The following is a 15,246-nucleotide window of genomic DNA, read 5'->3' on the forward strand; positions in this document are numbered from 1 at the left end:
GTGTCACCTCGTGGTTCAAGGTGGACGGGGGTCAGTATCACCTTATGGTTCAAGGTGGACGTGGATCAGTGTCACCTCCTGGTTTGAGGTGGATCAGTGTCACCTCCTGGTTTGAGGTGGATCAGTGTCATCTCATGGTTTAATGTTGGTCAGGGTCACCTCATGTTTTGAGGTGGGTCAGTGTCCCCTGGACAAGGTGGGGCAGATGGGGGCCAGTGTCACCTCGATGGGCTGAGTTGAGTCACTGTCCCCTAGCTGAGGTGGACCAGATGGCCATTGCTGTTACCTCGTGGTTTGAGGCAGACGTGGGGCAGTGTCACTTCATGGCTTGAGGTGGATCGCTGTCCCCTGGGTGAGGTGGGACCGATGGGGGTCAGTGTCACCTCGTGGTCTGAGGTGGTCATGGTCAGTGTGGTGCCCCCCACATGGAGAAGAAGGGGAGATTTCGGGGTTACTCCAACTTTGGGTGAGGAGAGACCCAGAGGGAGGAGAGATTCCCACAAAATGAGCCTGGGGGGCTGAGGTGGGGGACATGGGGGTCGTTGTCACCTCATGATCTGGGGTGGACCTTTGCCAGTGCTCCCCATGGTGGAGGAGGTGTCAAGGCCCTCTGTGTGCTGAGGGGACATTTGAGGGGAAGAGAAGTTGCCCCAAAATGTGTCTGTGGGGCTGAGGTGGGAGGAGTGGGGTTGGTTGGTCCAAGCAGGACACGGGATGATGCTCCCCACGCAGAGATTTGGGGTGACCCCTTCTTCACTGAGAAGAGCCCCAAAGGGAGCAGAGATGTCCCCCTCAAATGAGCGCGTGGGGCTGGGGAGAGGGGAATAGGGCTGCTGCCACCTCACAGCTCGGAGGGGACACGGTTCTGTGCCCCTCATGGTGTGGGATGGAATGGATTCTAGCTCTGTGGGAATGTAAATGATGCCGCTCAGGGATGGGGTGGGCTCTTGCTGCTCCACAGACATGGGGCAGGATGGGCAGGGGGTCATGGAGCTGCTCTTCCCTTCAGGACAGGCCCGGGGCTGGGGGTGACCCTCGCAGTGGCTGCACTGCAGAGGGAGGTCCTGTGGCCCTGGGGGGGACTCACCCCACTGCCCCCCTCCTGGAGTCAGGGGGCAGCCAGGAAAAGACCCCGTGGAATATGCAGGGGCTGCTCCGGAGAGGGTCTGCGGGGGGATGGACCCGTGGCTGCCGAGCGCTGGGACGTGCTGTTTCCAGAGGGTTGATGTCCTGGCATGGATCCCGTCAGGATGAGGGGGTGAGGGTCTCATCCATCCCTGAGAGCCTCTCCCCAGCCAGCGGAGCGGGAGCGGGAGCTGCCGGCTCACTGACTCCCCCCGAACCGAAGGAGCGGGTGGTGGGAGTGGAAAAACGCAGCGTGATGCCTCGGCTGTGGCTTTGGAGAAAGGAGAAACCTCCACGGTGGGGACGGCGGCGATGGGGCTGCCGGTGTGAGGCTGAAGGTCAGGGATAAGGGACCATTCCCTGCCAGAGGGAGAGGTCCTGGGGTGGAGGAGACGCTGGCCAGAGGACAGGTCTGAGAAGTGACCTCGAGCTCGGCAGGAATAAAAAAGCATCCTCCAGCGCGAGCTGGAAATTACGTTATCCTCCCCAAAAAGAGAGGTGGGAGGAGGCAGGGAGGGATTCTCCAGGATGAAAGCCTGTGGATGCAAACACTGCCACAGAGATGTCGGGCTTACGGAAAGAGGTGGTGTAAGGACAGCTGTAAAGACCCAGCGTGGCCCAGCATCCTCTAAGTTGGGGCACGGGTTGGTAGCGTGGAAGGGGTGTGAGATTTGGGGTGGGGGCAGAGGGACGACTCTGGGTGGTGTCACGGGGCAGTGGATGCACCCCCTCCACCCCATGGATGGGTCAGGCTGTAGGGAAGAGGCTCCAGATGGGGGTCAGTTGGCATTTGTAGCTTTTAAAATAATCCTTAGGGATCAAAGATTTTTATTTTCCCAATTTTTTTTGAAGAAGCCGCGGGGGTGGAGGGGAGGGGATCTGCGTGGGAAGGGTGCGTGAGATGTGTACGTAGGAAATAAGCCCATGCAATTGTGCAGTGCAACAGCAAATACATATTTCTTCTGCATCTTCAATGTCATTTGTGCAGCGTTCAAAACACATTTGTTCTCAACTCCTGCTTGGGGGTTTATTCTATTTTTATGGTTTTTTTACGGCTGAGATTTGGGCTGGGGGGTGGCGGGAGGGGGATATCTGCGGGTGGTGCGTGCGAGGATGATGAATTGGCCTGCGACCCTTTCTGCTGCTTCCCCTGGTACTCCCAACTGCTGATCCCATCAGCAAAAGCAGTTCTCAATGCAGATGCTCCTCTGGCAAGTTGAATTTTTCCTTTCTTGGAGCCAGGCAGAAGAAATGATGGTGTTTTAGCTGTGCACAAGCACCCCATGCCGTGGCACACTCAAGTGAGCACGTGGGGAGGGGGATGCCAAAGTGATGCCAGCCAGGACAGAGGGGGTGCATGTGGGATGCTGATTTTTGGGTAATAGGAAGAAGCAAAGCTCAAGTTGCCCTGACTTTTCCCTGCTATGCTAATGCAGAGGAAAACCGTTTTCTTCTGAGGTTGTGCAGGGCTGGGAATGCCAAAGGGGACTGACGAGGAGCGCTGCAGCCCGGATCACGTTAGGTGAAATCAGGGAGCTTTCTCTCCTGTTGATCTCTAATCCCACCAGCGCCCAGCTCCTGCTCTTTAAGGCATGCTGGACAGCGTGGAGCCGACTCCCAATACCTGAGCAGAGCCAGAATTAACTTCCTGGGATGTGTGGAGCAGCCTCCACGAGGGTGTCTTTTTGCATTCCCACTACAGCTACTGCCAGCACCATTAAAATTAATCTCGGATGCGGTGATGGGACTAATACTGGAGTGCGCTGCTTTGGCCGCCTTTGCCTGCGGCGCAGTCGCTGCTTGCTGGGGAGAAGTTTAGACGTGGGGATGGAGGAGGAAAACCTGGGACAGTGTAAGTTCAGTGCCTAATGCTCCGAGCCTGGTTTCTTGCGGGATCACGGATCCGCACTGCCGCTGCATGGAGCGTAATCGGGATCGTACCTTACGTAGGGGATGTCGTGGGTGTTGCTCAGCAGCTGGGAGCGAATTTGTGGAGAATTGGAGGGGGCAGGTTGGAGTAGTACAGGAATTCTCATCCTGAATACGTTAGGTAAATCTGCGTTTGGATTTTGAGGGATGACACAATTCCTATGGCGGCTTCTTCTCGTAAATACTGGGAAGACTCGCCAATAAGATGGTGAATAAATAGCATTTTATGGCAGAAATATAAATATACATCGGGATCCTATTTTAGCAAGGCTGTCTCTTCATTTTGTCAGGGTTGTGGGAGAAGGAGCTTGTTTTGGAGCAGTCTGGATGGGGGCTTTGTCTGCTGTTTGTGTCGTATTCAGAGGGTGGATCGTGACCAGGCAGGAGAGCTGAGGGGGCAGTGCGAGTGTTGAGTGGGGGCTCAGTGATATTCCTGGGGTTTTTGTGGTTTTTTTTAGTTCAGCTGGGATCCGAAGGATGTGTTAATACTGTCTGTCTATAGTGGCTGTTGGAAAAATAGTAAAAACATATGTGTGTGTGTATACATATACATATATTTTGAATTCTTGCTGGAAGTAATCTGATCTCAAACAGATTCGAGTAGTCTGATCTCCAATGCCATTCCCACCAATAAAACTCAGCGTCCGGGGTTTTTACCTTCAAAAATCTACAATATTCAGCTTTCCTCTCAAATCTTAGATTGTCTTGAAGACTTGAACAATTCATCCAGACTATCCAAAAAGTGAAGGATGCCAGTTGGGACACGTTATGGTCATTATAGAGGTGCTGCAGTGCAAGCTGCCAAGGGCTGTTCCTTGAGGAGGGATGCTGTGGTTTTGCTGCAAACAGGATGAAGACAGGGCTGTTGCTTTTGCTGGAGCTGTTCAGCCGTGTAAATTTGGGAGAAGTAGAAGTTTTGGTATCTCGAGTAGTTGCACAGGTTGTATGAGTGACAGGAGTGAACTTCCCTGTCTGATGTACCTTTCCATAACCTCTGCTGGAAGTGGGTTACTGGGTCATGAATGCTGCCCTGGAATACGGGGTTTAGAGTGGCAAGTCCGATCCCTTGCGTTGCGCCGTGCTATTAAAGCAAACATTATTGGATTCCATTGGATTAACGGGATGTGGAGCTGAGCTGAGCTGAATGCTGACCAGCTGGAAGTCTCTCTGTGTCTGTTAAACTGTCAGTGATGGTGAGTTTTGGGACATGAATGTGCTCTGTTTATGGGGTTTGTTATTAAGACAGATTTAAATACAGATCTAGGAGAAAAACATTCTGTACAAGAAACCCCAGCAAAACACAACAACCCTTGTCACTGTTGTGACATTAAAAATTATGTTGTGTGTGTACATGGTGAGAAATTCCTAACATTTAGGCAGAGAGTTGGCATCTTTTTTATTAGTGGAAAGACCAAATCTGTGAGCTGTTCATCTTTGGAGGTGGAAGGATGAATCAATGGGTTTAAATGGAATATATGGCATTTAATGACTTTGTGTTGAGTGGGTTCAGGCTCTCCTAAAATACTTTGTCTGGGATGAACTTTGTGAGTTAGAGACACATTATTTTGGGTAGTTTAGAAATACAGGCAGCTATGACTCTGAGGTTCTCTGCCCAAATCCCTCAAAGCGGGAGCCATCTGCTTGTCAAACAGCAGATGAACAAGAAGCCACTGACCTAATGCTGCCTCCTTGTCTTGGTTTGGGATGTTCAGCTCTGTAGAGCCTTTCTGTAAATTTACTGCCTTCCCTGGCACACTGGAATATTTTTTTCAGCTTTTTCTGGTTAGCTTGTCTGGCAGCTGAGTTTTTCCTTTTAGCCAAGTTTTAACAGCTTGCTTTTATAGTATGGGGTTTTGTCAGCTTTTGACAAGTTGGCAGAAGGAAGACATTCTGGGATAGATGATAAATATGTTCTCCCTACAAGATCAGGTCTAGGGTATAACTTTTTATATTTTTTTTCCAGTGAGGTTGTTCTCCCTTCCAAAAAAACTTACCCATTCCACCCCCATTTCTACAGGATCTCCATAAGGAAGTGCTGGGCTGTGGGTGTAGAGGTCCAACGACATCTACAGAGCAAGTAGGTTGTGAGAGAGTGGAAATAATATTAGTAATCATAATAACGAGGGAAAAAGGGCTTTATCCCTTGAGTGGGGTCTCCATGGGTGGCGCGTGGTGGTGATGCTCCGTGTCTTGTTGAGTGGTTCCCACTAGAGGGGGTCCAACCACAGATGTTGGAGCGGATCTGCTGGGCCAGCCTTGGGAGGGCAGAGATTTCTCCAAACCTTTCCTTGGGAGAAACGATGTCCTGCCCTGACCTGCTGGGAACTCCCCTTCCCATTCGACCCAGCGTTTCTGCAGAGACAGCATGGCTTGGGCAGGTGGGAGAGTGGGATTTGGAGGAGAAACTGGAGTTCAGTTTCCTCTTGGAGCTGTTGAGAAAGAGCCATGTGGTGTCCTGTGGCCAGGCAGTGACAGCAGCTCATCACCCCCCTGCCCTGGTTTTTGGGGAGGAGGAAAGGGAAGCAGAACTACTTGGGTGACCTGACTTAGTTCTTACTGGAACCAGCACAGAGTTTCCATGGCTTTCAGGGTGAAGACACCATTGCAAGGTATTCTTGGGACAGCATCTCCAGGAGTCCAAAAACTGGAAGGGATCCCAACTGCTTTGAGGTTGGGTTGCAGGCTGCTTTTCTAAATGTTCCCACCCATGTGGTCTTTGACCACAACATCCCTTTTCAGTTGTTCAAGCTAAACTCCAGGAAAAACAGCTGGTTTGGGTTTTTTCCCACTCTCCCTATGGCTTTATCTCTAATGCCAGTGGCAACCTGGCAGTGCCTTTCCTGGTGGAGGGGAGGCAGGATGCCAAGGGAAGGAGGAAAGATGGCTCACCATTTTTTGTGTATTAAAATTCCAGGCTCTGTGTTTTCCACCTTTCCAGACACTTCCATTTCGCTCTCAGCTGCACTGAGCCAGCTTTATTCCTTGCAGTGGTTCTCCTCCCGAACAAATGTAGGTTATTCAGGGAGCATTTCTTTTAATGAAAAGGATGGAGGGAGAAGTGATGGTGATAAAGCATCTCTTTGGAGGAGAGCTGCTTGTGCTGCCTTGAGACTGCATGGAGCAGAAATGGGACGTCAAACGTGTAATTTTGCTTGGGGAACGAAGGTGAGCCTGTGGAGAAGCCTGGATCCCTCACACAGCTTCACTCTCTACTCATTTTGCTTTATTTCCCTTGAATCCTGACTTGATTTTTAGCACCTGACTGTAGTGGAAATCAGCAGTAGTACAAGGCAGTGTTTTAACACCTGGAAGCTTTTAGGCAGGAGGGATTGTGAGTCGGAGTAAGGATTTGCTAGAGAGAAAATTAAATTGTAATTAAAGGCGTAAGCAAAGAACATGTGCCAAATATTGTCACTTCATTGACCCACCTTCTTCTGATGTGCTGGGATTCAGAATGACAGCCAAGTCTACTGTGATGCTTTAGGGCACTGAGATGCTTTTCCAAACAGGATCCCAAGAAAATGGGGAAAGATCTTTCCGGGGGAGGAGGATCTTTAGAAAATCCTCTAACCTAGCAGCAGTCTGATGGAGGGAGGAGCACCTTGTGTTTTTAGCTCTGTGGAGCAGAACTGCTTGATCTTTGCAGGGCAGAACATTAGGCACATCCCATATCCTTGGGCTGCAGTGTCAAGGATGCTCCCAAAATCTTCTGGATTGTGGGACTGAGCATTTGGCTGTGTCCCAGGAGCAGCCCATTGCATCTCTCCATGGATGGATTTTTACTTCTATATTTTTTTGCCACTCTCTCCATTTGGGATTTACATTTCCTACCACCCTGTATTCCAGTTTCAGCCTCTGTTTGGTTATATGGAACTGCTGTAGCAGAGGAACCATGTTTACAATGGAGGAGTCTCAGGAGTTGGTATTTGTCCATCCCTGGATGCATTTCACCGACGGACTTTTGTTATTTCAGTATAAATGGGTGTTTTATTCCTTACTTCCATGTCTTGAACCACAAACAAAATCAAATCTTGACCACGCAACAAAAAAATAGAGCAAAAGGCCATCTCAAATGTGTCCCCAAAACTATAGTGGGACCTGAAGACTGTGCTGCTCCTCACGTCTCCTTTCTTTGGAAATCTGTGAGAGCTCAGGTTCGCCTATGAAATATTCACAGTCTGTCCTTAAGTGACTTCAGCTGCACAGAAGATCTTTTGCAGAATTGGCAGCTTTGTTGAAACCTTCTGCTTCAAGCCCAGAGCCTTTACCATGACCTCCTCTTCCTCTGCTCTGCTCTGAGTTGGTTTTCCTGCAGCAGGATTTTGGCATCCCAAAGAAATATCCCTGGGTTGTCATAGAACCGAATCACATCACAGAATGGTTTGGGTTGGAAGGGACATTAAAGGTCATCCCATTCCAACCCCTGCCATGGGCAGGGACACCTTCCACTATCCTAGGTTGCTCCAAGCCCCGTCCCACCTGGCCTTGGACACTTCCAGAGATCCAGAGGCAGCCACAGATTCTCTGGGCACCCTGTGCCAGATCCTTCCCACCCTCAAAGGAAAGAATTCCTTCCCAATACCTAACCTAAATCTCTCCTCTTGGTTTAAAACCTGTCCTGTTTGTCCAAACACTATCTGTCCATGTAAAAAGTCACTCTCCCTCTTTTTTATACACCCCCTTTAAGTACCCTCCTTTGTACAGGATAGGTTGAGGGAATAGACATCTTCTCCCTGTCCCAAAACCCCGTGGGAAGTAGAACTAAGACAGGAATCTATCCTAAAGGCTGCCTCAGTGCTCTTTAGATGGTCTGTGAATGGGCACTAGGAAAACAAAGCCTGTTGTGAACAGGTTTAAATGGACACTGCAGAGGGCTGAAATCTCTGTCAGCTGCTGAGCTACATCACCTTTTCTACCTTCACAGGTCTGCTTGATGGGGGAGAAGTTTCCCATAAAACCCCCACCACTTTGGCAGAACTCTTATTAAAAACTCCTCAGGAGCCACGATGCAAAAGGCTCTGGCAGCTGGAGCTGCCTTTATCGCTTTCCTAATTAAACCTGTGGGAAGAACCCAAACCCCAGTGAGGGAGGATCATGTCCAGCTGCCAGAACCTCCCTCAGCTCAGGGGGCTCCATGGGGTTTTCTGTAGGGGAAGGGAGCAGGATCATGTTTTGCTTCTCTGATGGACACCGGACTTCACAACTCTCCACAAAAATCCAGGAGAGATGAGCTCCTTTCAGTGGGGTGGCTCAGGATAATCTCCTAAAGCAGGGACGTGTCAGGTGTCCCTGTGAGTTTAAAAGAGTTCCAGTCTCTGGGAAAATCACAATTCTCCCATTTTCTCATGTTAAAAAAGATGAGTTTAACTCCCCATACTTGGATCCCCCACACAGGCAGCCCTGGATGACAGGACTGGCAGGAATACATTCCCTGATCTACCAAACACAGAAGACAGCAGTAAAGCACCAGGAGTGGTTTTGAGTTTGGGATTGGAATTCATCCCAGTTATGTCTAAGCGAGGGAAAAAAGAGCAACGGAGGCCGATGTTGTTGAAGTAAAAATTGTAGAGTGGTATAAGCAGAAGGCATTTAAATAATGTAAACAGTCTGGCATGGGAGGAAGGATGGGAGGCATTCCAGAAACAAAGGGAAAATAGTTTTAAAACATGGCTAAAAATACAGCAACTCTTGAATTCCAGAGATTATCTCAATTAGCACTTTTTCAATATATCTTTACAACAGAATTGTAGGAGTTCACAAAAGATAATGGAGGCTATGAGATACAGAGAAGTGATATTAATTTGTTTAATTAAAAGGATGAAGGGCTCCCTAAAATAAGATTCACTTATCTTCTGTCACAGGGAAGAGCGAGGTTATATTGGGAAAACTGCAGCTCATGGCACTATAGTGTGGAGAAGGCATGGAGAGAGCCAGGGCTGGGAGGAAGAGCCCCTTCTTCAGCCTCAGCAGTTCCTTGCTCAGTGACTTTCAACAGCAAATCCCTTCCCATGGGATTTATGTGCTATTAGAGCGAAATGGGATGATTTTACATTTCCAAGAGGATTTTGTTTGATGTTCAGAGAGCAGGAATTGGATGTTTTCGTCCAACAGAAAATCAAATACTCAGACATCAGAGCTTTGAGGGGCAGGCAAACATGGTTTAAACTGGGAATCTGTGTGTGTGGAGCTGTGCATGGATGTCCTCTGGCTCCAGAGGTGTGTGGCACATGTCAGAATTTATGTGCAGCCTCAGCACTGTGTGCCCATCCCTTGGAATGGGGGAGAAGCATGCATGGATATCCAGCTGGAAGTGTAAGGGGAGACCATAGGGGCCAGGGAGGAGAGAAGACCCTCATGCAAATAGAAATTAAATTAACCCCCCTGGATGTATATTAATATGTTAAGTAGCACTAAGCTCTGTATCCCAGCTCAGCAATATTTCGAGGCACATTATTGCTTTAATGGAGGGATAAAATAGAACCTGCAATTACAGTAATTTTTTCTAATTGAATATTTTGCTTTATTCTTTCCCTTTCAAAGCATGACTGTAAGTACCAGCCTTCATAAAGCTTTGGAAATATTTATACTTTCCCTCTCTGGCAATGGGTGTAAATATGCTTTTTCTTGGGCAGACTGTTTGGGTCCCTCGTGGATGAGCAGCAGAACAGCTCTGGAGAGCAGTGGGCAATGTACCTTTCCCTGCTCCTTTTAATCATAGAATCCTGGGATGGTTTGGGTTGGAAGGGATCCTAAGGATCATCTCATTCCACCCCCTGCCATAGGCAGGGACACCTTCCACTATCCCAGGCTGCTCCAAGCCCCGTCCAGCCTGGCCTTGGACACTTGCAGGGATCCAGGGGCAGCCACAGCTTCTCTGGGCAACCAGTGCCAGGGCCTCCCCACCCTAATTTATTCCTAATACACAATCTAACCCTACTCTCTTTCAGTTTAAAGCTAGGAAACACTTGTTTCCCATCAGTGGAAAAGGGGGAACATGATGTTACAGTCTCAGTGCTGTCATCCTACATGGGCTCGATGTGAATGTCAGGTGTCTTTTGATTAATTTCTTGTCCGTGCAGGGGTAGTGGACAAGTGGACAACAGTTGTTGTTCCAGGCCATGTTCTGTGCAAGCAGATGAGATCCTCCACCTAAACTGACTTTGGGGAGGAGGACAGGTAAAGCTCCTTCAGGATCCTGCTGGAGCAAGATGTAGATGGCAGATAGAGGCAAAAGCTGAAGGGCAGAGTCCCTGCCCAAAACCAGCCAGGTGAGGCAGCAGTGCTGACAACAGGGACACTGGGGGATTGAACTCGAAATGCTGATGGTATAATTGGGTGTCAGTTGAATTTTTTGAAGTAGCCACTTTCAGTGGCAGCTCTTCAAACCCAAGTTCCTCCCTCCAGCTCAAGCCTCAAGCAGGCAGCAAAATGCAGCTAAATTAACATAATAATTGCGCTGTGCATTCCGTGTGCTGAATCTCGGGGTTTTAAGAGGGAGATTTGCTGATACTCCCTCCATGTGATGGGATGCTATCAGTTGGAGGCTGTTGCAGTAGCTGTCTCCTCGTCTAAAGGGGACTTTTGATCCAATAAACTGCTTATCTCGTGTAGTTGTCCTTTCATCTAGCGTGGGTGGTGTGTGACGGCTGATGGAAGGCGCAGTATTGTGGCTCGTTTATGAATATTAATTAGAAATGGAAATAATTTGGAACAGTGTGCACCGAGGACTCTCCGAGCACCGCCAGCTGCAGAAATCCATCAGTTCCTCCCTCGTGGAAGACTCAGGAATGCAGGGAAGGCGCTCACGTTGGGGTGTGAAGTCACCACACGGAGTCTGTCACGCCGACACGTCGGCGATGCAGCGGGAGGTTGTCTCGGGGCTTTATTCCCCAGCGTTTGTTCCGGCTGGGCTGGGGAAGGAATGGTTTCCTTGGGAAAAGCTGCAGCAGTGCCTTGCCAAGTCATGTGCATCCGAGCCGGAGCCGGAGCTGGAGGTTGAGGCTGTGCCTGAGCACGTGGCTGTGCCGAAAGGCAGCGCGATAAGGCTTCGGCGCCCTTGTTCTAGTGAAGGACACGCTTTGCTCCTGAATGCTTAATCTCACCTTAGTCCTTGTCACTCCAGGCCGGTTGTCACACGCTGACGTAAATGCATCGTGCCGCTGACGCCGGGAAAGGCTCCAGCTCCGAATGTGAGGCAGCTGGCTTTGGGATGATACCAGAGCCCTTCAGAGAATCTCAGAATGGTCTGGGCTGGAAGGGACCTTAAAGATCGTCTCGTTCCAACCCCTTGCCGTGGACAGGGACACCTTTCCTCTTTAGTGGTTCCATCTCAAAATCCAACCATGTGTGCTGATCAAGGATAGAGCCCTCTTCATCTCACTTGCCAGGAACTCATCCTCAGGGGCCACGTCTCCTCTTGGGAGCTTGATAGTGGCAGGGTTTGTCCTCTGGTCCTGAGATGGGCTGGCACAGCATGGCTGTTTGTGTCGTGTTAAGCTTTCTTGGCTTTTGGGAGAGGGTGGTTGCCTCCAGGATGCCAGCTGGGAATGGTTCTGGTGGTGCTGCTGGAGGTGAGGGCTTGTAGGTCCCAGGGATGATCCCCTGTGGTGGTTGAGCCTTGAAGGAAACAGCCTATTAGACAAGGAGAGCCCGGAAGGATGCAACACATCACAAGGAAAATATTCCCTTTACTTAGGTTAATTTTTATTTTTTTATGAGAGTATGGGCTTGTTTTTCCGAACTGATGAAGGTGTATCCAGCCTATCAGAGTCTCCAGCAAAATCCACTTCTAGCTTTTGGCCATCAAGTTTACCTGTTTGGGACTAAATTTATTTTATGACTCCTGTGTGTGCACCAGGAGTGGAGCCCAGATCCCTTCATTGGATTAGATTGTCTTTATCACCTTTGGGAGAGTTACATTCAGTGGGCCACTTCAGAATTGATGCTTAGGGGTGAATCCCAGGTGAAGAGAACGGAGAAATGCCAAGACATGTCATAAATCATGGGATGACAGAGTGCTTTGGGTTGGAAGGGATCTTAAAGCTCATCCAGTTCCAGTCCCCTGCCATGGGCAGCGACACCTTCCACTATCCCAAGTTGCTCCAAGCCCCATCCAGCATGGGCTTGAACACTTCCAGGGAATTTAGCCCAGTCCCAAACACTCGTGTCCTAGTGGACTCATCCTGCTCAGATGCTGGTGGAGGAGGACGTGGTTCGTTGCTCCTGCAGTTTTCCAGAGTGCTTTGCTCTGCAGGGAGGACCCAGTGGGGTTAAACTGGGATCATCCTTGGGAGCTCAAACGTGCAGCGAGCCAAAAGCGTGCACTTCTGGGCTCACCCATCATAGCCCAGACCCATCCCGACTCTAATTTGTGGGTTAATTTATTTTTAAAGTGAGCCAAGTAATTAACTGCTTTCCTTTAAAACTCCTCGGAGCCCTTCAAACCAGTGCTTTAAAAATGGGTTGATTATTCCGCTTTCTTCAAAGCGCGGGGTATTAGGAAAAGTCGGCTCCTGCAGGCACGATCCTCTGGCAGCCCAAGGCACTCCAGGGGTGCTGCACCGTGTCACACACACTCAGTGTCACAAATCACTCGCCTGTGAGTGCCACTTGCTCTAAGTGGGGCATGACGGCTGTCACAGGGCCGGCTCCGCCATCCGCACCTTCCCTTTGGAATTTGTTCCCTTCCCCCGGCGTGGCTGGGGTTGAGTTCTTTGAACCAGCACAGGCTTTGCTTTTCAATCGTGAGCTTTAGATCTGGGATAATAAAACATCAAAGTAAACCAGATTGTTGTGGATAGAGAAAAAAAAGAAAAAAATCAGGACACTCAGTAGGACTTCGGGGAGTAATAAATTTGTTCTATATTTAATCTCGTATTTATCGCAGTGTCAGTATGAGACCACTTCATTTTACTACTTTAACTGTAGCTAAGAATAACTGAATCCTTGAAATATTGAGAAAGTGGCTAGTACCTGGTGGTAGCTGATGGGATCCAGCTTTAATAGTTATTGATTGGCTTCAAAAAGCTCCCAGTAATATCACATCCAAGTTACTGTATGTTGGGAGTTCAAATCCTATCAGTTATTTAAGATTAGGAGTAATTGTAGATTTGCACCTTAATCATCCCTCAGTAGGTGAAGCCAGCCAGGACTTCAGGTGTCATTTATAATTTTGCAAAAAATTATGGTGGATCTGCCCCGGTTTTATTGTGGGAAAATCTTGGCATCCCTAAATTCAGATATTCTCCAGCATTTCCTTGGCTTGCTGTAAAATTAGTGTGGCTTCTCTGATGGGGATGCAAAGCCCAGTTTAAAATCTGTTTGTCAGGCAGTGGACACAAGGGACAAATGACCCCTGTAGGGTTGGTCTTAGTGCTTGGTCCTTTCTCATAGTGCCCCATGTCTCAGAAAGTGCTGAAAAACCCCACATATCCTCATAGGTAAAGAAAAATTGTCCCTAAGTAAGGGGAATATCTTCCATCCGGAAATTCAGGAGAGCAAAAAATCAGATTAAACACTGCTTTTGAGTACTAAAACTCTGCCTGGATAACCTGACATTTACCTGTGCTTCAGCAGTGCTTCAAAACAGCACCTTTAATGATGCTTTATTACCATTTGTGTTCTTAGTCTTTGTTTTACTGCTCTGGAGTTTAATAATCCCATTTATCAAAACATTTGGGGTTTTGCTGTTTCTTTTCCCCCTGGTATGGCTTGTTGCACAATTAGAGCTTCGTTAAAGGCTCTCATTATTTTTCTTGGTTGTGATCAAGCTCTGCCTGCAACAAACCACTGAATTTTCTGTTTGAGCACACAGATCTCCCTGTAATTCCCTGCTTTTCCTTTCACTGGGCACCGGCTCTTTGCCATTCCTGGGAAGTGACCAATTTTTTAGCAGCGAGGGCAAATTATTTCTACCTCTTTTATTTTTCTTGTTGTTATTTAGGTGTGTTCTCAGAGGGAAAAAATGTCAATTTTTCCAATTTCCTACAGTTGTCGGGAGCTGAGTAACTGCAGCAGGGAGTTTAAATTCAGGGGTTAAGTTGAATTTCTGGTGGCTTTGGCAACTTCTTTGCCTGGGACTGGATTATTTCCCCCTTTTTTTTTCAGGGGATTAGGGGATTTATTTGTGAAGCAGCACTCCTAACAAAGGTGTCTGAGACACTGGGAAGGTCACATCTTCATTTACTTCGAATGAATTCCTTCTGCCATCCTGAAGCTGTGTTTTGGGGGAAATAGTGAGGAAATCACACTTTTATTTTGGAATATTTATTTTGGAATGATTCTGCAGAAGAATTTTAGGTAGGAATTGATGAATGAGGATGTACTCATTGAAAAATCGTTATTTAGAGCCGATTCCCACATGGAATACCAGTGGGATTATCTGGAACAGAAAGCTGTTTAAGGTCCTGACTGCTTGAGGAGCCAGGCTGGGATTGAGGAATTGTGCCTGGTTGGAACCCAGTGCTGGCTCCTTGTGTGCTGCTGTGGGGGCTCATAAAAGACCACAGCCCTAAATAGGAATGAAAATGCACGTATTCATGATTTTTAATTTCCCTTCCAACCCAAACCATTCCATGATTCCATGGTATTTAGAGTGGATATTTTGCCTAGCACTGTTCCTTATGGTCAGCGAAAGGGTCCTTGTCTTGCTCCCACTTTCCACTGGCTATAGTGTTAATTAGTTGTATGAATTAACTGAGGACTAAGCTTCATTAGGCTGCCATTATCAGTGCATTTGTATTCTTCCTGTCCTAAACCCTCAGTGAGAACATCTGTTAGTCACTCAGAATAGAAGTCTGCATTCTTAGGAGCAATTTTGCCATCATAAAACTGGAGATTTTTACCAATCAGACACCTTTAAAGATACTTATTTCTCTTCCAGTCCCTTTTCCAAGAGGAAAGCTTTCAGTAGGACACTAAATCTGTATTAACTCTAAGTGCAAGTTTGTGTTCATGTTTGTGAGGCAGGTGGGACTCTCTGATATCTGTCAAGAGCTCTGAGGTGAGGAGTGTCCCATCCTCCCTTGGCATTGCCTCTCGTCTGTTTTCTGCTTTTTACCCGGTTTCCTTCTGTGGGAGTGTGTTCAACTTTTCATAGAATTCGTGGGTAATGGAATCATTTAGGTTGGAAAAGACCTTCAAGACCATCAAGTCCAAGCTGTGACCAATCCCCACCTTGTCACCCAGTCCAGA

At 48.2% G+C, this 15,246-nt stretch overlaps 1 protein-coding gene across 1 annotated transcript in view; it reads left to right on the forward strand.

Moving 5' to 3' along the window:
- Positions 1-15,246, forward strand: part of XKR6 (XK related 6) — a 170,045-nt gene that overhangs the window by 1,238 nt on the left and 153,561 nt on the right. The gene's annotated exons all lie outside the window — the stretch shown is intronic.

This window comes from Aphelocoma coerulescens, chromosome 3 (assembly GCF_041296385.1).
Source record: "Aphelocoma coerulescens isolate FSJ_1873_10779 chromosome 3, UR_Acoe_1.0, whole genome shotgun sequence".
In the NCBI taxonomy this organism is placed as follows: domain Eukaryota; kingdom Metazoa; phylum Chordata; class Aves; order Passeriformes; family Corvidae; genus Aphelocoma; species Aphelocoma coerulescens.